At 45.6% G+C, this 25,422-nt stretch overlaps 1 protein-coding gene across 5 annotated transcripts in view; it reads left to right on the top strand.

The window, feature by feature from the left end:
* The window catches only part of LOC147031921 (long-chain-fatty-acid--CoA ligase 4-like), a 117,115-nt gene that overhangs the window by 20,858 nt on the left and 70,835 nt on the right, over nt 1-25,422 (top strand). The window contains exon 2 of one of the 5 annotated variants that reach the window (XM_085869134.1): nt 3,144-3,306. The exons of the other annotated variants lie outside the window; for them this stretch is intronic. The gene's annotated coding sequence lies outside the window, so the exon portion shown is untranslated. The remainder of the gene's footprint in view (nt 1-3,143; nt 3,307-25,422) is intronic. 5 annotated transcript variants of the gene reach the window in all.

The following is a 25,422-nucleotide window of genomic DNA, read 5'->3' as shown; positions in this document are numbered from 1 at the left end:
TGGTGTGTTGATTAGGTTGGGTTTATGGCTAATCCCGCCATTATGTGATTGCCCCCTGTGACTTTGTCCTACATTTTTGCATTTACAAAGCTGGCTATAAAAAGGGATGATGCTTTAACAACAATCGGCAGGCCATGCACCGAGCCTTGGGATTGGTTGGTGTGACATGAGGAGGAGACATGATCAGAGAGCAGGGAGTTGGTGTGAGGAGACCGTGGTCAGAACACATAAGAGTTCTCTGGCTTCTCGACGTGACGGTGAAATATAGCAGCGCGATTCTCATTGTTGGTGCTGATGTTAATTTTCCCGTGTGCTGGAGCAAGACGCTAGTTGTTGTCTGTTTGGCTGAGTTGCAAAGTTGTACGTTTATGAGACAGAGACAGAGACATAGGAATAGGAGCGTGTCTCTCGGCGAACTTGGCGTTATCCTGTTGTGTGTTCGAGGAGGAAGGTGGGTCATCGTTGTGAGCGGACCTGGTGTAAGAGAGGAGCAGGTTCAACACATTCGATCGTGAGAAGAAACCGTACGAAGGTTTGTGGGCTCTTTACGAAGAAGGACCACCCATGTGAATTCCCACATCCGTTTCCTGCCCAGAGAGTGGCTTGGCACCATTTTGTGTGCGGTTTCCTACGCAGGATGCGGTTCACTCCCCAAGCTCCTCAAATATCATCTCTGGATACCCAGCGAAGTGCCAGAATAAAGGAAGGGATTTTCTTTTATTTTATCTTTCCCCTTGTCTGTTTCTGTATCTGTGTGAAGGCGTCTCAAAATTAGCTTTAGTTTACCTCACGTTTTATTTTTATTATTTATGCTTTGATTTATTTCCATTATAAACATTTGCTTTCTGTTCATTAAACCCTATTTATAAAGATTGCTTGTGTCTGTCTATTCATTGGGGGTTTGAGTAAAACCCTCGTCCTCTGTCCGGGTGAATGCGTCTGGTCCGTGCTTTGCCGCCTCGTTTCCACGCACGCTGTAATCTCCAGGGAAACTCGGCTGTTCGCCTACAAGGGAAATCATTTGACTGTCTGTCCAGGTCGGTCTTAAACGGCGTGGACACGACGTGTGTACATATACATATACCATATATATATGTGTATATATTTATATGTATATATATATATATATATATATATATATATATATATATATATATATATATACTTTTTATAACCACTCACTCACTCACTCACTGACTATTAAAGATCAGTACCTTCTGGGTGATGTAGAAAGGTGAAATTTTGCATGCTTATGAACATCGAAGCCAGTACACCAGAAAAATTCACAATCATCGGACAACATCCATGCATGAAAAACAAATGCAAGTGAGTGACCCGAGACAATGGGGGAGCATGGTAATTTTGTGTGCTGACGGACATCAAAGCCAATAAAACACGAAAATCACGGAACCGTCGGAAAGCATCCGTAAATGAAAATAAATAAATGACAAATCGAATGCAGGTGAGTGACCCAAGATAATGAGGAATGCACGGTTCATATGCTTGCACAATGTGTCAGCACACCCCACCAGGATGTGGTGTGTGTATGTGTATATGTTTATGTCTCTGTGTATACTTTTTATTTTTATTCTTTATACCACCAAAAAATTCCTGGGCACAACCACTAACTTTCAACTCATTCTCTCCAGTAGTTTCAGAATGCATGCATGTCGAACCGCAAACAAACGCTGAAGCTGAATTATATGTAATTTATATGTAAAGTATGTGGTACAGGGAATAGGTATATTGGGGTGTGTTGTGCAGGGATAGGGAAGAAAGGTGTGGTGCGGCAATGAACAAGCAACTTATGAAAGCGGACGCAGAGCAGACGTAATCCTAAAATAATAATAACAATAATAATTATGATCTTCTGCAGTCTTACTTAAGAAGACACACACACACACACACACACACACACACACACACACACACACACACACACACACACACACACACACACACACACACACACACACACACACACACACACACACACACACACACACACACACACACGAAGAGGAATTGAAGCAAGACAGGAGAGGAGTTGAGGCTACGGTCTCTCAGTACCTTTGTATAATTGATTGCCCGAATGCGCCACCAATACGTTTGGGGGGGGGGATTCTCCGTGGTGTGGTCCCACCCTGACAGCTGGCGTGTCGTCTCCTGCTTCGGGCAACTCTCGTCAAGACCGTGGGCGTGAAGAAGGAGCTTGAGTTGGGAGGGTGGAGTCAGCGTCGTGTGGGCGGAGAAGAAGAGGAGGAGGAGGAGGAGGTGGAGTCGAGGCGATGACAACAGAAGGCGGGGTTGAAGTCCAGCTTGAGAGGGAGAGAGAGAGAGACACAGACGCGCTCCGCTCAGACCTTTATAGGCCCCGGGCAGGGGGCCACCCCGAAGCATTGTGTCGTCACCCGTATTGGGCACTCTGATTGCCCCCCCCCTACGTGGCCAGGCTGGGATGGCTGGAGACTGCAACATTCGATTTCCGGCAAGATGACCCCACGCCGCAAAAATATCCCGCTCCGACCTCACGACATGACACTAATCGCCCACACTGAACTCCGTGCCATGAATCACCCTGCAAGAACCCCCAGGCCATGCTCTGATGAACGGCCGAGAGTGGCGTCGGTACTGCATGCCTGCTCGGGCACCTGACCAGCGCCGGTCAATGCGCCTGCTCAGTGTGCGCCACACGGCCCGATCGCAGCTTCGCTGACCGTAGAGGCGAGAAGACGTTCGCCGTCCGTGGGGAACATCCGCGGTCGCCAGCGAGGACCGAAGGTACGATATTGTGGCGAACCCATGCACAGACAGTAAGATGTGTCCATTAAGGTGTCACGATCTAAGCGCTGGTCTGCCTTAGAGCACATTGCGTGGGCCACGTGGTTAGCGTGCGCATTCGCCCGATTCTGCGATCGTGTGCGTGGAGCGAAACCCGATCGATATAATTAGTCCAGAAATGGGTTAAAAGTATGTGCCGCCCGTATTGTGCACAACGTTGCATGGTGTTGCCTTTCTATTATCAGCCTTGATTGAGGGATCGCTTGAGGATGGGATCTCTGTGCTGTCGATACTCATGTGGTGTTCGAGCGCCCCTTCTAAGGTGCTGTTTCTTCTGTCTCCTCGGTACGTGTTCCGTGCAGCGTGGGCGTCGTGCTGGGTGTGCTTTTGCGGAGGGGTGTTCAGTGCAATGCCTGCTTGACCTTTGCTGAGGACCCATCTCACAGCGAAGGCCGCACTTGGCTCAGATTCACCTCAGGAATAAACAGAAAAGAAGAGGAGGAATGAAGTTTGAAATGAAATGATGTAAGCAAACCCAGCTATGAGATCCTCGTAACACACGCCCCTGTTGTCCCGCAAGACAAAAGGGAAGGGACTATCTACACGTATATTAATGGAATAACTGTCTTGGGACCACTGCATGTTGGATGTATGCCGTTCCGAGAACCGCAATAATATATTTATTTATACAGACATACATACAGTACATCCATGCACCTCCTGACTGGTATGTTGACCATCGCCGCAGATTATGTCTCACAAGGTTGTTAATCACATGTTACTACAATTAACTACATGTTAGTTGATGCAGAGTTACTATGATCTTACTCCTGTGTAGCTCTTGCCTGGGATGTACACAAAATAGCTTGAAGCTACAAGGTACTTTTTTGTGCTTTTTGGTAACCTGATGTTCGCTTGTTTTTGTGTACGGTACTGTCGCTTGGCAGAATCAGCCAGCAGCTGTGAATGTTGAAATCCAATAAAAAATAAATAAAAAGATATTGTATACTGTACACTATATATACACTACATGGCCAAAAGTATGCGGACAACCCATCCATTTAATTCGTGGATTTGGCTATTTCAGCCACACCCATTGTTGACAAGTGTATAAAATCAATCACACAGCCATGCAATCTCCATAGACAAACATTGGCAGTAGATTGGCCCATACTGAAGAGCTCAGTGACTTTCAACATGTCACCGTCATAGGATGCCACCTTTCCAACAAGTCAGTTCATCAAATTTCTGTTCTGCTTGAGCTGCTACGGTGAACTGCAAGTGCTGTTATTGTGAAGTGGAAATGTCGACGAGCAACAGCTCAGCTGCGAAGTGATAGGCCACACAAGCTCACAGAACGGGTCCACCGAGTGCTGAAGCACGCAGTGCGGCAAAATTGGCTGTCGTCGGTTGCAACACTTACGACCGAGTGCCAAATTGACTGGAAGCAACGTCAGCACAAGCACTGTTCATTGAGAGCTTCATGAAATGGGTTTCCATGGCCGACCAGCCGCACACAAGTCTAAGATCATCATGCGCAATGCTCGGCGTCAGCTGGAGTGGTGAAAAGCTCACCGCCATTGAACTCTGGAGCAGTGGAAATGCATTCTCTGGACTGATGAATCACACTTCACCATCTGACAGTCCGAGAGATTAATCTGGGTTTGGCGGATGCCAGGAGAACGCTACCTGCCCGAATGCATAGTGCCAACTGTAAAGATTGCTGGAGAAGGAATAATGGTCTGGGGCTGTTTTTCATGGTTCGGGTGAGACCCCTTGATTCCAGTGAAGGGAAATCTTAATGCTGCAGCATGCAGTGACATTCTAGATGATTCTGTGCTTCCAACTTTGTGGCAACATTTTGGGGAAGGCCCTTTCCTGTGTCAGCATGACTATGCCCCGTGCACAAAGCGCGGTCCATACAGAAATGGTTTGTCGAAATCAATGTGGAAGAACTTGAATCGCCCGCACAGAGCCCTGACCTCAACCCCATCGAACACCTTTGGGATGAATTGGAACGCCGACTGCGAGCCAGACCTAATCGTCCAACATCAGTGCCTGACCTCACTCGTGCTCTTGTGGCTGAATGGAAGCAAATCCCTGCAGCAATGTTCCAACATCTCGTGGAAAGCCTTCCCAGAAGAGTGGAGGCTGTTATCGCAGCAAAGTGGGACCAACTCCATATTAATGCCCATGATTTTGGAATGAGATGTTGGACGGTAGAGTTTTTTTGGCCATTTATATACTTATGGCCACATACTTTTGGCCATTTATTGTATTGGGTGGTCGCTGGACTACCGCTATTCTCAGGTTTTCCATCTGTCTGTATGTATGTAATGACAGCTCTGGAGGCCAGAGGAGTCAACCGATTTTGATGAAACTTGACTGGTAGGTTCATACCAGGATCTAGTTGTATGCTTTTGAGCACCGTTGCTATGGACGCCATCGTTGCCGAGCAACGGGACTTTGAAATTTTTGAAAAATCAAAAAAAAAAAACATTCAAAAATCTGCTTCCGTGCTTTTATGCACACTATAATCAACCTCTTTGTCAATTTTCAGCCCGATCCGTCAAAAACTGTATGACTAGTATGCAATTATGTAGCGACCACCCATGTCGCCTACCGGCTTGTTTATTATTGTCTTGTCAGGAATTGGAATTCCAGATATGGTATTGTTATCGAGCTCCATCCATCAGTCTCCTATTTTAACTTCTCTGGCCAAACCGCTGGGACGATCCAGCTGAAATTTGGCAGAAACATTCCGGTCTTGACTGGTAACGGAGATGGCAAAGCTCATTCTGGTCACGTGATTAAGTAGTTTAAGATGACAGACTTTGGACTAGCAAATAATTGTAATTGGATAGCATGAACTTCGTCAATTTTTGGGAAAATCGTGTAAATTCCATCATAAATATTCTTCTCCATGCCCACCATTCACAAAACTACCAAATTTGGGTTATAACATTAGGCCAGGGAAAAGATGCTAAATTGCGGAGGTCATGCCGATCACGTGACCGGAAGTGTGTCAAAATGGCGTACTTAATAAATTTTTGGGGAAAATCGTGTAAAATTCCTTCAAAAATCTTCCTCTCCAGATATTTAATTTTAAAATTTAAAACTCTTGTGTTTTTTAAAAAAAAAATTCCGTATTTATTGTGTGTGCCCATGTTTATTTCAATGTTAATATGCTTTATATGTCTATTTACATGTTTATTTCATTTGTAATATGTTTATTTCTGGCTGCCGTCAATCTACCTCTATTTTCTCGAATTCCAGGAACCAAACCCCCCCTCTACCCATTGGCCCTTGGTTTCCACAATCACGGTTTTAAACTCACCGAATTTTCCAGGAACCTAACCTCCGTGATATTTGAGGGTTTACTGTATATTCATTGGAGAGAACGTTGAAAATAGAAAAGTTGTAATTGATAAGTGAGCTTTTGTTTGGCATGCAGCAATTACTTTAAACTGTCTTCAATCTCAAGCACTGCTTGTCTTGGCAATTTCCAGTTGATGCTGAAGGAGATGACAATTCATCCTGTTACTTTGTGTGGTGCCATCAACTCTTGTATATTTATGAGGAATAGTAGAAATCCCCCATTTTAACATATTTTCGTGGATGGGCTGGTTTAGACTGACCTGGGCTGATAGCCGAACAGTTCTCCCTTGGAGGCGAACACGTGATCCTTAGAGATTATGGTGCACGAACACGTGATCCTTTGAGATTATGGTGCACGCAGGACGGGATGGCGGCGAAGCACGTACCAGATGCTTTCACCAGGATGGAGGACAAGTGTTTATACTCAAACCCACAATGCAGAGACAGACGCGAGCAATCTTGATATCCATCCATCCATTGGGACCATACTCTATGTAGAGTGTTGGTGCTGCGTAAGCAGTCTCCTTGGCCGTTGGACACAATCCCGGACGGGTCGCCACTGCGACACAGGATACCAGCAAGCTGGCACTCATTTGCCGACCTTGGAAGGATAACAGGCAGAGTCAAACCCACCTGGTATTAATTCAACAGCCAAGTGGGATTTGAACTCAGGATCCTGGGATCCCAAGCCCACCACTCTAACCATTAAGCCAACACCAGGCATAATCTTTATATAGGGTTTTAATGAACATAAATAAATCAAGTATTCAGAAAAGGAATAAATCAAACGAAAAATATTGAAAATATATCAAAGCATGAGGTAATCTACAGCCTAAAGTCGAGGCACCTCTACACTTACAAAAATGGACAAGGGGAAAGATAAAACAAAAGAAAATCCCTGTCTTTATTGTGGCACTTAGCTTTGTGCAGAGATAGTCTTTTAGAACTTGACGATTGAGCCACGTCGTCCTGCGTGGGAAGCTTGCAAAATGGCGCCAAGCCGCTCTCTCGGCGAGAAACGTACACGAGGCAATTCGGGTGATGATGTAAAACACCAGGGCTCAGAAACTGCTGTGCAGCTTCTTTTCACGAGCGAATATGCCAACCGTTCCTCTCTTGCACCAGCTCCGCTCACCACGATAGCCCACCTTCCTCCTCGACTATACGACGAGACTATTTCTGAGGCCCTGTGGTCAGGCCACAAGGCACACTCTTCTTCCCACCTCAGAAACGTACATGCTTAATGACAGCCAAACAGTCAATGGTTAACGTTTTGCTCCAGTGCGTAAACAAACTCTCCTCAGCACGAACGCGAGAATCGTGCAGCCTTCTTCACCGTGTCAAGGGGAAGCCAGCGAGCCAGATCCTTTTGCTTCAAATTGCATACCTCCACAACTCTCCTCTCACCTGAACCTTTTGACATCATGCCCATCCATCATCCACCCCAGGGGTGTGATTTGCTCGTCACTCCTGGAGGTGGGGTTTTTGCCTGCTTGGAATGTTTGGCTCGGTTGTTGTTTTAAAGACGTCTTTCCTTTTTATCGCCAGTCTAATAAATGCAAAAACATAGGAAAAGGTCACGGAGCAATCACACGCTGGGAGAAATTGGTCTTAACTTAAGCTGACAATTTCCCTTCTTAATTTACATCGATATGTTTCCCCCCATCCACGGGCCATAATGCTCTACAATCCTACTTTTGCTATGAAATTCCCCCATCACCCCACAAACATTACATGTTCCACATGTGAATCTCCCCTTAACTCTTGTCTTGACATCTCGATCTACCATTCACTTTTTGAACCCTGCTTCCCCAACTTCTCTCCATTTTTATTTTAAAACTATCCTTTTCATTTTGCTTTTATTTTGTTTTCTTGACAATTTTTTTTTTCAATCCTGCTCCCCACCCCCTCTTTCTGACTTTCTTATGAATGCAATGTATGAGTATGCCTGGTCCTTGTCTGCCTTGTTTTTTGGTCAAGAACCAAGAATGCCTCCACTGCCAAAGTTACGGAAGGCATTGTTTTCAGGTTGTCCGTCTGTCCGTACTAATTTTCTTTGTTAGCTCCACCACCGAAGGTGAAGGAAGTTGTGTTTTTACCCCTTTCTGTTTGTGTGTTTGTGTACAGGATATCTCAAAAAGTTGTGGATGGATTCCAATGAAAATTTGTGGACGGGTTCGGTGTGTGACAAGGACGAACTGATTAGATTTTGGTGAAGATCTGGATCCGACTACTGGAATTATTTTCGTGATTCTTTACCATTGAAAGATAGGGCCCAAAAACGATATATAGCATGATATTTCACACCGTTGTTGATGGATTCAGACAAAGCTTGGTGGGCACGTTGGGTGTGTGACCGCAACAAATTGATTCGATTTTGGTGAAGATCAGAATCTAGATACAATAATTATTTAATTTTGAAAGTGATTCTTTGCCATTGAGAGATAGGGCTCAAAAACGATATATAGCATGATATTTCAAAAATGTATTGGGCCTGATATTTTCTCGTGGATCAGGCATTACGTGGTGGAGGTATGCGCTTTACCGAGTGCCCTTCCAGTTTTCTCTGCAACTGACTCTCCATTTGACATGAAATTTTAGGCATAGGTGCAATCTACTCTTGTATAATGTCTCGATAATAATTATGATGTCATAGGTCCTGTGGTGTGGCAGCCATGTTGGAAAAATGGGAAAACTCTGGACCTCAATCTCTGAAACTATATGGAAATAATTGAATCTTGGCATATGTGAAGTACTCCCCATGGGAAACAAGTATTTTTTTTAATTTTATGTCATCGGTGGCTTTGTTACGATGCCGAACTGCAAACGTCGAACACTTTATCCGATCGGTTTGAATTTTTGTAGGGTTAAATTGTATGGGGGGGGTGGAATTACTTCGTTGGTCATGTGGTTCAGCAGGCACTTTTTAAAAATTAAATATAACCTTCAAAAAGCTTCTCCAAAATGGCTCAATAGATCAAGGCAAAATTTTACAGGTATGATCGCCGATCCATGAGGAACAAAGCGTTTTCCACCAGTGATGTCATAAGTCACATGGTTTGGCAGCTGGTTTTTTTTTGTGTTTTTGAAGGAGAAATCTTCAAAAATCTTCTTCTCCAGAATGGCTTGACAGATCGAGGGGAAACTTCACCCACATGTTCCCCAAGCCTTGGGGATACCAGTATGTTCACGAATAATTAATAGGTCACATGGTCTTCAGTTCATATTTTGGATGAATGAAAATCTTTTTTAAAAATTCACTTGAACTGTTTCATCAATCAACTTGGAACTTCACAATTATATTTTCATAGTGATGGGGAATATATATATATATATATATATATATATATATATATATATATATATATATATATATATATATATATATATATATATATATATATATGTGTTTCATTTTTTCTGAAGTGCAATAATTTTATCAGCACAGGTTTGCTTTTGAACCTTTCCTATAAAATGTGCTTCATGCAAAATCTTAGCGAAATGGGACCGTGTTAACAGGTCGCACACTTTTGAATGGTATGTTGACGTTTTTAGCAGCGTCTCGCGAAGCGAATGCTGCTTATCGAGAGCTCGGCGTTGTTCATCTTCTTCTTGTTCTTCTTTTTGTGAAGACAAAACCTTAATCTCTTGGCCTCAGCTCTTGTATAGACAAGATCCGGATCTCCTTAAATACTGAGCACATGTACGGTGTCTTTTGAGAGCGTCTATCATGAACTTTTAAAGATTGTTACGAATTTGGAATTCAATTGCACACAACATACAGGTTCCCTTAGTCAGCTATGTCGATAATTGCATATCGATATGTCAATATGTCGATAGCAGATACCGTTCTTCGGCTGCTGGACACGTATCAGATTGCTGACAAGATCATCGGTCTCTCATTTGATACGACTGCGTCCAACAGTGGCATGATGAGCGGAGCCTGCACCATAATTGAACAGTCCCTTGGAAGACCTCTTCTTTGGCTGGCATGCCAACATCACATTCACGAGGTGGTACTGAAGAACATCTATGAACTCCTCATCGGCTCTCCCCCAGGTCCCGACATTCCCCTCTTCAAACGATTCCGAAGAAAATGGGACGTCTTGGACAAGACATCTGCCAGTACCCTCAGCGACGAACAACCCCTGGATGAGTGGAGCGAATCACAAAGGCTGAAGATGATAGACTTCCTCAGGAGAGTTATCCATGATGCAGCCCACCCAAGAGGGGACTATCTCGAACTCCTTCAGCTCTCTCTTCTCTACCAAGGAGAATGGAGCGGAGATCTGCCTCGATTTAGGGCCCCTGGAGTCTACCATCAGGCGAGATGGATGGCAAATGCTATTTATATCCTGAAGATTGCCCTGTTTTTGCAACAACTGGAGCTGACGAGTTCGGAAAAACGCGGAGTCCGATGACTGGCCCGTTTCGTCAGTCTCATTTACGTCAGATTCTGGCATGAGGCAGCTGTCCCAAACTGTGCACCGAAGAATGACCTGGAGTTCTTGGCGATTCTCCAGGTGTTTGTGGATAGAGAACTCGGGTCAACGGCAGAGAAGGCCCTCCAAAGGCACCTCTGGTACCTCTCAGAGCAAGGAGTGGCTTTGCCTTCTTCGACGAACGAGTGTCTCCCGATGACCGGGCGGCCATGGTCAAGAACCTAAGCCGTCCAGCAACCTCGAAAGCACTCAACAGACTTGAAAAGAAGAACTTCACTCTCCCTGAAGGTCTTTCCAAATTGGTAACAGGGCGAACACTAGAGGCCATTGGGATCTTTGCTGGGAGGATGGTCACTACCCATAACGTGGAAGATGTTTTGCAAGATCCACGAACTCGAGCCACCGTCCGAGGCCTGCAGGTCACCAATGATGCAGCAGAGAGAGGAGTGGCACTGATACAAAAACTCCAAGCCCGAACCGAAGACGAGCAGCAGAAGCAGTTCCTCCTCAACGTTGTTCATCATGACCGCAAGACCGTCAAGAGAACAGGCTGGAGTGACTGCTAAGTTCCCTCCTGCTCCTTGAGCCCAACGATTTGATTGCCTTGCTCTACTTGCATAATTGTTCTACATTTCTTTTTCATACATTTTTTTGTTAATTTTCAGTTCAATAAATGTTCGTTGCAATTTTTTGTCTTCTCCTCCATTTGATTTTTTTCGAAGTTTCACTTGAAATGTGGAATCTTGTCCAACTGTGGGACCAGTAAATATTGACGAATCAAACCAAATATTTATGGGTCATAAGAAACAAGGGGACACCCCTTCTGACAATTTTCAACAAATTTCATATTTTTACCACCATGAGTGAAACACCCCAAAATATATATATATATATATATATATATATATATATATATATATATATATATATATATATATATATATATATATATATATATTTTTTTTAATTTCAACCTGATCAGGCACATGGTCTTGCAGCCAGAACCATTTAATGTTTTGAATCTGGGTTCAGGGATTTAAATCAGACTTGGTACAAGTACGTATAATGATGTAATAATGTGTGTGGAGGTATATCTGTCGACATCAATGTCAGAAGAGTGCCGTTCTTGTTTTTTTTGTTGTTGTTGTTGTTGTTGCTATGAGACTTGAGGGTAAGTGATTGGCTTTGCTTGGCTATGAGAATCGGAATTTTAATGGATAGTATGAGATGTTGTCACATTTGGTATTAACTGGCTATGATGGGAAATGTATTGATTATTAAACAGCAATTGTGGGGAATGATTTTTATCTTTCCATTTCAATGTGTGGTATCTTTAAGTGCAATTGTTTTTATTTGTTTTATATTTTTTTTTCCTCCTCCATCTTATATTCCACGGTTGTGTGGACTTGTGAAGGTTTGGCAAAAGTTCAAAGATTAACTTTGCGTCCAGGGATTCCAAACATCAAAGTACATTGAGTTCTTCTTAAACGGTTAACGAGGACAGTTTTTCTCCTCTTCATTTCTAAATTCCTTTCACAACTCTACTTCCCTCCCTCCCTCTCCCCTCTCCCACCATCCTCACTCTTCTAACCCTCAACTCTGCCATTGCCATTGTCTTACTTCAGGTTTTCTTGGTTTTAGCTGGCATGTCCAAACTTGTAGGCAGAATTCATGCTGGTATTGCAAGATTACAAAAACGTTTTTGGAATTTGAAGTCACAAGGTAATCCTTGAAAGGAACTGAAATTAAAGGGGGTTTGTTTTTTGGGGGCGGGGCAGGGGGTTGTTGTCAGGTATGTTTCATGGAAAAGCTTGTACCAAATTACATGTATGACAGTATCATGAATGAGACATCATTGTACTCATGAATTGTGAGGACATTCATTATGTTACAAGACAAATGAACAGGACATGTTGGTGGAACATGGGATTCCAGCATCATGAGTCGTGTGCTTAATTTGGGACACCAAGCATGTGAACTTTGAGATGAATTCGGTGAACATGACAGTACAGCATTTTGATCACAGATAGGTTTATTCCTTTAGTCACTTTTTTGCTAATCCATATGAAACAGACAAACGCTCTCATGTCTCGCCATTTTTTTCTCAGATGGCAGAGGGATCTTCGTCAAACTTTCAGAGGTTCATCAGTGAGTGATGGGGTGGATGTAAGGCAAAAAAAAGTTCTGTTTTATTTATCGTTTTTATTTATTTTAAATTAATTGCTCATATGTCTTCAAAATGCCAACAGGATTAGGACAGCATTGGGCAATAATGGGTACTCCTGTTAGTGGAACATATAATAGACATCTGACTTGTGTTTCATTTACATTCTCTGCATGAACTACAAGTTTTGAACAACTTGGCCAAAGTAAAGGGCTGCATTCTTGTGAAAAATATCATTGGGAAGTGAAAGACGCTGTAAATACGGAAACTCCATCTTGGTCGCCTCTGGACAGCGGAGTTAATGATTCATTGCACAAAGATGGCAGCTGATAGCTATATTTGATTTAAGGCTACAGTGTTTCAAGGTATGTCTTCAAAAACCTTCTTAGATTAAAAACAAATTTTTAAACCTCCTACCCATACCCTCCTACCCGTACCTCTCATCGCTCATTGTAAATATATTATTCTTGTTATATTTCCAATCTGCCCGTGGTTGTCCTTTCTTCCATTGGTCAAGCAATGTCCGTATGTAGATTAGCTGGGAGGTTATAATCCCCCACTAATGGGCTCTCGTATCAATCCGGCATTGTGCGAGCACAAAGCTTGGCCACATTAATCAAGATCCATTAAAGATAACGATGGCATAATTGCCGAGGGCACAATCCCCCGATAAGGAAATCACATGTTCTTTGGTAAACGGTGTCATACGGAGGACCCTAAGTCACATTGTCAAGCTATTGACATTCGTGGTCATTTCGCGACCCGCCGCGGCACAAAGATTTTCGTGTGTGACTGCCTGCGATTCCCGGTGAGTCTGCCGAGAGCCAGGGATACTCATCACCCTCGTGGTACACCTCACCTACGACCCCGGGTCCACAACAATTTATACATACATATATAATGTATACATCGACATATATATCTGAGTTTGCGCTGCATCATTAGCACCGCCCATTTGATTGGCCACGCCTTTGGTTAACAACTTAGGTGTAATTTCTAAAATCCTCAGTTTTCATCCAATTGACTTGAAATTTGAAGAGGATCTTGAAATCTTTCTGAATTTGAATGAGGTGACATAATTGATGGAACCAAGGTCAGTAAGCTTTAACAAATGTTTGTACCTATTTTCAGCTTGCCCAAAGTGGAGAGGCTGGTTGTTGTAAGAAGTGTCAGTGAGTGAGTCTGCACAGATCTACTTTGATGGCGATCGTTCATTCTTTGATCCAATGTAATAGATATACTTCGGCAACACACTTTGTTTTATTTCTAATTTTTTTTCCAATTCTTCCTCTTCGTTCGTAGGCAGCACAAGGCTGCAGGGTAGCATCATTGGCTGAAGATGTGACTGTGCTGCTGATGCCCTCCGCACAGCCCTCCGCTCATTAGGGCAGGAATTTTTTTTTCCCAATAATGAATGTGGAACAAAGTTGTCTAATTTAACTATAAGTGAAGAATGCATAGATTCAATGCTGCTTTTGTGGCCACGGCAAATTACTCGAAGATGACATTCGCAGCATTTTTCTCAGACCTTGCAGTACACCTGAGATTATGGGCTTGACTATCAGGCCAAGGCAGCTTTGGTCACATGTTGAGCCCATGTTCTGAGGTGTGCTGCAAGGCTCATAGGCTCAACTCGAGTGCCTGGGCAGCCTTGGTCACATTTTGAATTTGAGTCTGCACTGGATCTCAGATCTACTGTAATGCATATATATTATATACCCTGGAATGGCTCTGCATTACTTGATGCTCTGTCTTGTTACGATGGGTTCCATCATCTAAATGTTGACAAATGTGTGCTAACTGCTATGGTAAGAAAATAAAAGATGAGCAATAGCTCTTTTGACACAAGCACAGTTCGATGTGAAATAAAGATATATATATAGTAGTCGTCGTCGTCGTAGTAGTGTAATGTTAATGATCATTTTGAAGAAGTGACCAAATTGTTCTGACCATAAGAATGAATGCACATTCAAGCTGCTGTGCTTTGGCTGTTTATTTGGAGGAAGAAAATTCCCATGGCAGTGCAGATTTGGCTTGGCAGCACAGTTGTCACCTTTGTGTTGGCTTCACGAAGCCTCCGAGTAATTATTGGATTTAATTTAAGGTTTATGAGACGAATTATTATGTGCTAGTCCAGTGACGTGAGTTCTTTATTTAATTATTTTTCTGTGTTTCTTTGACCAAAAGTTTAAGTATTTTTATTTTCTTGCTATTAGTCGTTCTGCCGGCTTATTGGTTGTTGTGCCATTTGAAACTTTGATTTGGTAGTAGTCAGAAGTAGTAGTTTGTACATTTTGTTCTATTAATCTTTTTCAATGTTCAAGTTTTTAATTTTTTTTTTTTAACCATTGAGCTCATGTGGGTTAAGTGGTGTCATTACTCTGTCCATCTGTCCACTTGTTGGTCTTAATTTTTTGTTTTTGAGGCACCATCTCAGAATTTCGGGAAGTATGTAATCGAGATATTTTGAAAGTTGTGGTGTACAGTCTTGTCCTTCTTCTGTAGATGTGACTGAGGTACTGCATAGTGGTGACTTGCAGCTAACTCTGTTTCTAATATTTGGACGTGACTGTTCCCACATTTTTGTGGGGGATGGGCGGTGCTGTACTTGCAGTGCCTGTTTTTCAAATGTTTTCTCTGTTTTGTTTTCTTTGGAAATTGGCCAATTGTTTGAGTTTTAGTGAAAACTCATTTCAACAAAATTAACTAAATCATGGATTTTTCCTCTTTATTTGTTTTTTCTCTGATGAAGGGTAAGGTCTGAAACCTCAGCACTTGGTGATGTTTTATGGCAGATCACTTCAAGCATTTTATTCTCGTGTGTTGAACAACATTATGTCACTTCTTTTTCTTCTTTTTTGTATACCTTGTCGAGGCTCGAATGAGAGCTAACACACAACACACAGCAAGGGGGCATGAGACAGGAGGGGTGGGAGTGGGAAGGACAAAACAGTGGGGAACAGACATGAGGAGATCTGTGGAAGGGATGGGGTGGGGAACATGGGGAATACAAGATGGACATTCCAGGGACTTTCAGGAAGGAAAGCAGGGAATTTGTAGGAGGTGGGTTTGGGGTGGATTAACGGGGGAAGAAAAGATAGAGGATTTGCATGGGGGACTATAGGAGATGTTGGTGAACAGCTGTTTTGAAGGCCTGGAGATAAAAATGGGATTGAACAGAGTGAGGGAGTTTATTCCAAAGGTGGGAAAAAAGAGGAATGAAAGAGTGAAGGTGAGTAGTGATTCGTGATTTTGGTAGTTTTACCAGAAGGGGGTTGTTGGTGGACCTTGAGCGCCCTGCGGAAATGTGGTGGGGACAAATCGCAGACAGAGCCGGGGAGGGGGGGGGAGACCGGAGAGGAGATGGTAGAAGACAGAACGACCACAAATGGACCACCTGCCTGCGGTGAGAAAGTGAGAGGGTCAAAGGGTCACCCTCACCGTGGGAGATGCCAATGATCCGAAATGCCTTGGTTTCCACAGCGTGAAGCCGAGAAAGGTGAGAGGCAGGAGCACCAGCCCAGAGGGGAGAGCAGTACTCCAGGCTGCTGACGAAAGTTTTGTATGTGGTCCGGAGCTCAGTTGGGCCGAGTAAAGATTTTGCACGATGGAGGATTCCCAGTCGGCGACTGACTTTGGAGGCCAGGTTGGAAATGTGGCTTTCCCAGGAAATATCATGGCAGACAGTGAGATCCAGAAACTTGAAAGAAAGGACTTCTTCCAGAGGATTGTTGAGAAAGTGAATGGGAGGGTTTTCCAAACGGTCCTTTTGGAAAGACATTGAATGAGATTTGTCCGGATTGAAACACATGTTCCACGTGTTGGACCAGTTTGTGATTTTGTCCAGATCTTCAGAGAGCGAAGAAGCTGCGGCTTGCCGGTCTGAGGGATGACAGATGGTACGACAGAGGGTGGAGTCATCAGCAATGAGATAAAGAGGATTTTCCAGAGAGTCAGAGAGATCATCGATGAAAACCAGAAATGAACAGGGCCCAGAACGCTGTCTTGAGGAACTCCAGCCTGGACAGAAAGAGGGGATGAAAGAACTCCATTTAGGGCCACACGTTGGCTGTGACAGGAGAGGAAGTCTGCGAGCCATGAGTGGAGATGGCCTTGGATACCATAGAAAGAGATTTTGCTGAGCATGGCAGTGTGCCAGACCGTATCGAAAGCATGCAATATGTTGAGGGATATAGCTCTGATTTCATGTCTGGCATTGAGGACCATTGTTGGGAGAGCAGATGCAGCATATCCAGGGTACAGTGACCTTGTCTGAAACCAAATTGATGATTGGAAATCAGGCCATTGGAGAAGATGATAGATTCCATAACCTTGTTGATGATTGGGAGAAGGCAATTTTTTTTTCAGTTTAGGTTGTTTCATTCTCCCTGTTAAAATAAGGTTTTGTTTTTGTCTTCAGCTTTTCTCCAAGCAGAATTGCTGGAACATGTTTTAGCATTGATCTTTGTGTTTTTATTCAATTTAAATATTTATTTTTTTCCTTCATGATCATTTTGGTGAGTAAAAATGTACACCTGTCATAATTTGAGCCATTTTAAGGTTTTATTTACTGTTTTGTAATAAAATTGGTCGATAATTTGCCTGGTCAGCTGAGCTTGTCACCTTGTCCTACTCCACGTGAGTCTCCAGATTGCCACCTTGTCCTACTTGGCACGTGTGGGTGTTTTTTTTTTAATTCTTTTTTTTTTTTCCAGGTCACATTAATCTGCACCACCACATGCTCATTCCTTCCATTCTCACCTTCATAGGTCAGAGAGAGAGAATATTTAAACTTGTACTATCTGCATTCAGACTGCAATCAAAAATACTATTGGTCACAAATGGACATGCAGACGCATTCTGGAATGCTTGTGGTGATGTAGCCCTGTATAAATGGGTATGGCACAGAAGGAGGTCATAGCTCATTTGGCTTGGAGAATATAAAATGGAATGTTGATGATACAAATTGTTTTCAAGCTTGCTTTTATATTTTCTCTCTGACTGTTCTCTTTTGCCCTTCTTATACAACTTATCCAACCTCTATATGTTTCTTTAGCCACTTGGGTATTTATTTTATTTCCCGATTCTTGCCTCTCCTGTGAACGATGACCACAAAATGTCAATGCAAGAAATAACAGGGTAGTGATTAGCTTTTAAAACGTGATGAGAATGACTCGCGTGTAACTGCCTTCGTTCTGTTATCTTGGAACAACAACAACAATGTTTGTGTAAGTAATTTTTTAAGTAACGGAAGGGGACATGCGAGTCGGAAACCGCCGCCCTGGCGATGCAAAGAAGGCTTGTGGGGCCTTGCCCCGAGTACACGATACCCCGGCCAGGATGTGGCAAGCATCCTCACTTGGGCAAAGGAGCACGAGTTTAGGGGATGGGGTTTAGTGTTGGCTAGACCGGCCTCATGGGGCAGGAACAGTTCTTCATGGGGTCCGTGGAGCAGTTCGTGGGAATTTCGGTTAGATTTAGAAATGGATTTTAGGAGACACGGACTGACATGGACCGTGTAGTGGGGACGTAGCTTCGCAGTAGAGTTAAAAGAAACGTGCATTTGAATAAGGGATGATGGGGATGCAGTTGTTGGAGTGTGTTGTAAGAGAATAAAATAAAAATAAAACCGAGAAAGGAACATGATGAGTGAAAGTGGATCAGCGAGCCCGAGTGTGTATGGAGCGAATGTGGAATGCATGGTGCGAATGAATGATTGGGGGGAGGAGTGAATCCCACCCAAGTGAACCCGGGGTCAGTGTAATGTTAGTTAATGGGTTAGTCAAATTTACCAAACAGGATGTCGTTTTGTCGTTGGTGGAGCACAAAGGCACGAAACCTTTTTGAAGGGTGCAGGAGTCCATTGACCGGCTGGGAGCGTGGCTGTTGAAAGATGAGTATTGAGTAGAGGGCACCCCGGGCACCGAAGTAGTCGGCCAGAGTAGGCCATGGGTCCAAGGGACCGGGTTAGTGTAATGGGCACGGGCGACCCTCGGGATGGGACCCGGAGCACCAGGAATGCCACGTGGGCATATACGGGGGAGTAGCCGGGAAGGGGCACTCCCCACGTTCATAGGGAGCAGGTAGGCTCAGAGACAGCCTCAGGACCCGGGGGTGCCGTATTTTGAGTTCAGCAGATCGAAGTCCCTGTCAGTTGAGCAGCGCTGCCCAGCCACGAAATCGTGCAAGGGCACGAGAGAAAATTTGCGGGCAGGGCCCAAATTGATAATGGGCACCAACACAGGCGACGGGAATCATGGTTTCTAGAACCAATCGTTTAACGTGTTGAAGAGACAGGCGTGTTGAAAAGCCCCGGGGATAGTTTAAAGTTTAATTAGGGTTGCTAGGATAGATAGGAAATGTACCCCTTCGCTCTCCGTAGGCCGCTGGACTCACTGTGGGAAGATTGCTGAACTCTGTGGAGGTTATTCTGAGGCTCCATTGGGCCTTGAGGCAGTTCACTTGTCACTTTCTTAGTCCCCTCAGAAAGGATTTCCAGGGTTGGGAGTGGGATAGGTTAGCTGGACAAAGGCAATAGGAAGCTTTGGGACACTTAGAATTATAAAAGAAAAAATAACAATGAAGGTCAGGTATGGGAGCATGTGCCAGAACAGCACGTCGCTGCGTCCACTTTCCGCCGGTACTCCAGGGGCCTCCGTCTGGCCATCCCCCAGGCAGATGCCAGGCCCATCCCCATCTCCTTGAGATGATGGTCAACCTGTTGCAACCATGAGGCACGTGGTCGACCCACTGGCCTCCTCCACTCATGAGACTCCCTCGCTGAGAGAATCTGGTGAGCAGGATCAGAGTCAGGAAAACGAGCCACATGTCCATACAGCCGCAACTGACGCTCACGGACTATGCAGGTAACAAATCTCATCCGAGTCTCTCTCTCAGCAACCGCTCGTTGGACACAAAATCCGACCAGCGATAGCCAAGGATTCTCCGAAGAGACCTGGTACCAAAGGAATTAAGTCTCCGTCTCAGATCCTTGGTCAGAGTCCAAGTCTCGCACCCATAGAGCAAGACTGGAAGTACCAAGGACCTGAAGACTCGGACTTTCGTCCTCCCGCACAGGTACCGGCAGCGCCACACCCCATGATCCAGTGAATCCATGACTCCCCAGGCCCGACCCAGACGTCTATTGACCTCTGACTCGCAGCCAGCAGAGACATGAGTATCACTGCCAAGGTAAGTGAATCTCTCCACGACCTCAACATCCTCACCACAAACAGACAGACAGGGCAGCAGCATCCAAGATGTCACCGAAAGCCTGGATCTTAGTTTTGACCCAAGAAATCCATAATCCCAACGGCTCCGACTCCTCATTCAGCACCTCGAGGGCCCCCAAGAGGATGTCTAAAGTCTCCGCAAAGATGACTGCATCATCTGCAAAGTCAAGGTCCGAGATCTTGACATTCCCAAATGACGCACCGCAACTTGATCTCTCCGACATCCTCCCTAGAATCCAGTCCATACAAGTGCTGAAAAGTGTGGGGGCAAGTACACATCCCTGACGAACTCCAGTAACAACTGGAAATAAGTCAGAGATGGTACCACCACACTTCACAGCACTCTCAGTACCAGAGTAGAGTTCAGACATCAGATCGATCAGTTTTGGTGGCACCCCACGAAGACCAAGAATCCTCCAGAGGACATCCCGATTCACTGAATCGAACGCTTTACAGAGATCAACATAGGCTGCAAGCAGCCCCTGCCGAAACTCTCGTCTGCGTTCGGTGAGGACACGAAGTGCAAGGACACGGTCAATCGTTGACCTCTTTGATGTAAAGCCTGACTGCTCTGGACGCTGGTGCTCAAGCAGATGGTGGTGAACCCTATCGAGAATTATCCGAGCAAAGACCTTGCCCGGCACTGAGTGCAGCGTCACCCCTCGGTAGTTGTTGCAGTCTTGGCGATCACCCTTCCCTTTCCAGAGAGGGACAACAAGGCCCCTCTTCCAGTCAGTTGGGATGATGCCTGTGTTCCAGGCAGAGCACAAAACTGCATGCAACGACACGAGTGCAGCATTTCCACCAGCCTTGAGAAGTTCGGCATGGATGCCACAGATCCCTGGAGCTTTGCCCCGTTTCAACTGGTTCACCGCAGCCCGTGTTTCCACAAGCGTAGGTGGACCACAGTTGATTCGAGGGTCAGCAACAGGGATTGTAACACCCTTGACGTCCAACTCGACAGTTGGGGGATCAGCCTGGTACAACCGCTCAAAGTAACCGGCCCAGCGTGCCTGCACTTCAGACTCCTCTGTCAAGAGCCTACCACTCTCTGCTCGAACTGTAGTGCTCCGAGGGATGGGCTTGGATGAACGTAATGCGCGAATTCCCCTGTAAGCGGGACAAGAATCACCTGTCCACAGGTGATGCTCTACCCCCTCACAGATTCCTCGCACATAGGCCTCCTTGTCCACCCTCAGTGCACGTACAGTTTTACGCGTCAGCTCCCTGAACAGCTCAGCTCTGCCATTCAGCCTGGCCCTGCGACTCTGGTCAATGGTATCCAGTGTCCCTTGAGAGACAAAATTCTTCTTTGCCCTGCGGTGAGCTCCAAGGCATCCACCGGCAACATCGAGGACGGTGGTCTTGAAGGCGCTCCACAACTCTTCAGGACCCCCCAAAGCACCCAGATCCCCCAAGTGTCCACTCAGGCTGTTCGCAAACTCCTCAGCTACTCTCTCATCCCTGAGCTTGGCAACATCCAGTCTCAGCTGGGATGGTACCATTCTCCAGGATTTAAGGTGCAGCTTTAGAGTTGCTACAACAAGCCTGTGGTCAGTATTGAGGAAATGAGCACTCCGGTAGACCCTGCAGTTCTGGATCATCCTCCAACGACCGTCAATGAGGACATGGTCAATCTCCTTTGCCACACCGCCAGCGTTGGAATACCAAGTCCAGCGATGAGCTTGTGGGCGCTGAAACCATGAACCAGCCACCCTAAGTCCATGACTTCTTGCAAAGTCAAGGAACTTAGTGCTATTCTGGTTCATAGTTCCTGACCCATGGGGACCAACACACACCTCATAACCGTCCCTATCAGTTCCAGTCGATGCATTGAAATCCCCCAAGACTAGAAGTGTATCTCGTCTGGGGCACTGATCAACCACAGACTCGAGTGTGGCGTAGAATGCATCCTTCACGGTGAGATCACTCGCCTCAGTCGGAGCATAAACAGAGACCAGGGAAATGACACCTAAGGAGTGACGAATCCTTAATCTCATAATACGCTCGTTGACCGGTGTTACCTCAATTATCATTGGGGTCAGCTTATTGGACACAGCTACAGCAACTCCTTGGGTATGGTAACCATCAGAGCGACCAGACCAATAGTAGGTGTAACCACCCACCATTATCTCGCCGCAATCCGGTCTCCGAACCTCAGAGAGAGCTGCAATCCCGATGTCCAAACGCTTGAGCTCAGATGATAACAGAGACAGGTGATCATCCTCTCTTAGGGATAGGACATTCCAGGCACCCACCCGAAGGGACCGCCTCAGGTTAACTCAAGGAGACCGCCGTCTGGTGGACGACACCTCAGCACCACTCCGACACACTCTCCCACAATCTGACCCAGGGATGTTACCCCGTGGTTTCCCTCCTATCAAAGATTGGGGGTCCCGAAGGCTTTGCCCCAATCCCGTCATCCGGTGAGCTGCCCTGCGAAGGGAAGCTGCACAGGAGGTACTCCCACGGAGTGGGTTTTCAGATTTTTTTTGCATTTTTGCATTTTGCGGAATGAAGGGTTTTACGGTGGCCGGAGTGCAAATCCTGCCACCAACCTCCTAATAAGAAGTGACCCAACCGCAGGAGGACGTCCGCAGACACAGTTGGGCACTAGATGTGGATGGCCGTTGGCTCACAAGGAGCTCCTCCGCCCTTTGAAACAATGAAAAGGGGTCTAAATTTTGTTTTCTTATTGAAAACTAAGGGAGTGGGTGTGGACAAAGACAGGCAAAGGTGAGGGGTTGGAGGGGGAGGGGGGAGACAGTTGGGTAGGTCCGAGCCAGTTTTCAGAGCGGCCAGCACCACCACACTCCCTCCAGAACCTCAGGGACCAGACCAGAGGCCAGCCCGCTTCATGAGCCGACCTGAGAGTGTGCTGTGTCTCTGGTCGGCATTTGCCATGCCTTATTTTCTTGCCTTTGCCTTGACCCCATGCCTGCTAGCCCTTGTTGCATTTCCCCTGTGTCAACCATTTCACCATGTGCACCAGGACCATCTCCTTCAGTGCGTTTGCAAAGACTGCCCTGCAGGCAGCCATACACGAGGACTGCATTTGAGCAGCCCGTGCGTTCATTTGTGTTTTGCATCCAGTCCATCTCCATCCATTCTATGCCAGAGACTCCATTCAAGCCACAAACTGTTGACTTTGTTGTGCCTTCCTTCCACAGATATCAGGTCCTGGGCCATGGTTCGTGTTAATATTAGAAATTGTAAATAAGTTCTTAACCCACTTGTGTGTCTGTCTAGTGCCGGCAATTTTGTTAAGTTGTCCGTGTGAGTCTGATAGTTTAGTTACGCAGCGCACTGGGTTATTTATTTTTGGGACACGTATAAACAAATGTCGCACTCAGGGTTCCGAAGGTAAAACGTACGAGGGGAAAAACCTGCACCTGCATGGCACATGAAAATTTACGACTCGGGACGAATCCAGAGAAGGTGGGGGGGGGTAGTGTTGCGGATTTGGAAGCCTTTTACACACAGTCAACATCCCCCGCAGCTCAATTATTTCGATAAGTATGTGTTTATAGTTGGGGCCCTGTCCCTTATGTCTAATGGGAATTTCATGTGTGCGCTGTGGGTTTATTTTTTAGTCAGGGTTTTTTATACAACAACAACAACAACAACAACAACAACAGCGGCACCGTCGCCTCGCTCAACCGATGCCATAACACACGTGTCTCTGGCTGCAGACGTGGGTGGGACCCCTCACTCCAGAGCCGACTCCGCCCACGAGGGCAAGGGAGCGCCCTTCGTCCAATCAGGAGGCTCATCGCCTCAGAGCCGACTCTGCCCACTAGGGCAAGGGCGTGCCCTTCGTACAATCAGGAGGCTCATCGCCTCAGATTGGGACTCCACCCAGAAGGGTGGGAGTTGCCCCGCCTACTGTGGGCCTGTCCAATGAGGGACGGCCAACGAATCGCGCGACGCAACCGTCTAATCAGAAGGTGAGTGGCCAGGGAAGAAATCCCTCCCACCTCAGGAGAGGCGGAGTGATCGGCACGTTCTGTCTGGCTGTCTGGGTCTGCCTCGCCTGGTGTCGTCTGATCCATGGAAGCTTTTTTTTACGGCCTTGATCGCTGGTCGCCTCGTCGTCTCTCTCCTCATCCGCCTTCGTGCTGGCTGGTGTCCGTCGCTTTATCCCTCGACCCTGGTGCTTGGTGCTGCGTTGTGGCAGTGGGTTCGAATCCCGCCACTGCACAAGCTCGACCAGACCACACGAGGCGGACAGGTGCAAGTGCAGGCTCTTGCCCTCAGCTCGCCTTCCCTCACGAGCTGAAGGGGAAAATAAAGGCTGCGGCCACCATTTATTTTGGGTGTGTGCATGTGTGTCTGTGGCGCCCGTCCTGTAAGTAGAAACTGTTAAGTTCCTTGTACATTAATTGCATTCCTTCTTGATAGTTGGTTTAACTCTGCTCTTTTTGTGCTCCCCTATAATAAAAAAATATAAATAAACCCCCAATTGTTCAATGTACCAGCTCATTGTGCTTTCTATTATTGACCCAGCACAGTTCGTGCTTGAGAACCAGCAAGCCGATTGGGCTGTAAGTTGTTGTTTGGACCGACAGACACCGGTCCGAGGTCGCTAGAGTGACCCAGTTCGACAGAGTCCATTGAGGGTGTGACTTCCCCGGTAATTTGACGATGTGGGTACTTGGGTTTATTATAATTTGGCGATTAACCCTACCCCACGCCGTCAGAGAATTGGCGAGCACTGTCTTTAAGTGACCCGTGACCTTCGGAGTTGTCCCAAGGTTACGACCTGCAATTCCGGGTGTTCGGTGGGATATGGCTAGACTGCTCCACCTGGCGGCTGTTCCTCGCCACCGACCCCCGGCCCACAACACTATCTCACATGTACTTAACAGCATAACTAACTTTTGGGACCTGTATGTTGAATGCACATGGTTTTCAGATCTGTAACAATATGTGTATATATATATATATATATATATATATATATATATATATATATATATATATATATATATATATATATATATATAATATATAATATATATATATATATAAAAAATATTGCAGTTTTATAAACTGCATGCTCAAATTGAAACGTCCTCACCGAACGCAGACTAGAGTTTCGGCAGGGGCTACTTGCAGCATATGTTTATCTCTGTAAAGCGTTTGATTCAGTGAATTGGGATGTCCTCTGGAGGATTTTTGGTCTTCGTGGGGTGCCACCAAAACTGATCGATCTGATATCTGAACTCTACTCTGGCACTGACAGTGCTGTGAGATGTGGTGGTACCATCTCTGACTTATTTCCAGTTATTACTGGAGTTTGTCAGGGGTGTGTACTGGCCCCCACACTTTTCAGCACTTGTATGGACTGGATTCTCGGGAAGATGTCTGAGAGATCAAGCTGCGGTGCATCGTTTGGGAATGTCAAGATCTCTGACCTTGATTT

The sequence above is a fragment of the Eptatretus burgeri genome, chromosome 2 (assembly GCF_056783735.1).
Source record: "Eptatretus burgeri isolate ZD-2024b chromosome 2, Ebu_testis_v1, whole genome shotgun sequence".
NCBI lineage: Eukaryota > Metazoa > Chordata > Myxini > Myxiniformes > Myxinidae > Eptatretus > Eptatretus burgeri.
Note: the sequence above shows the minus strand (reverse complement) of the source record. Positions and strands in the feature narration are given on the sequence as shown.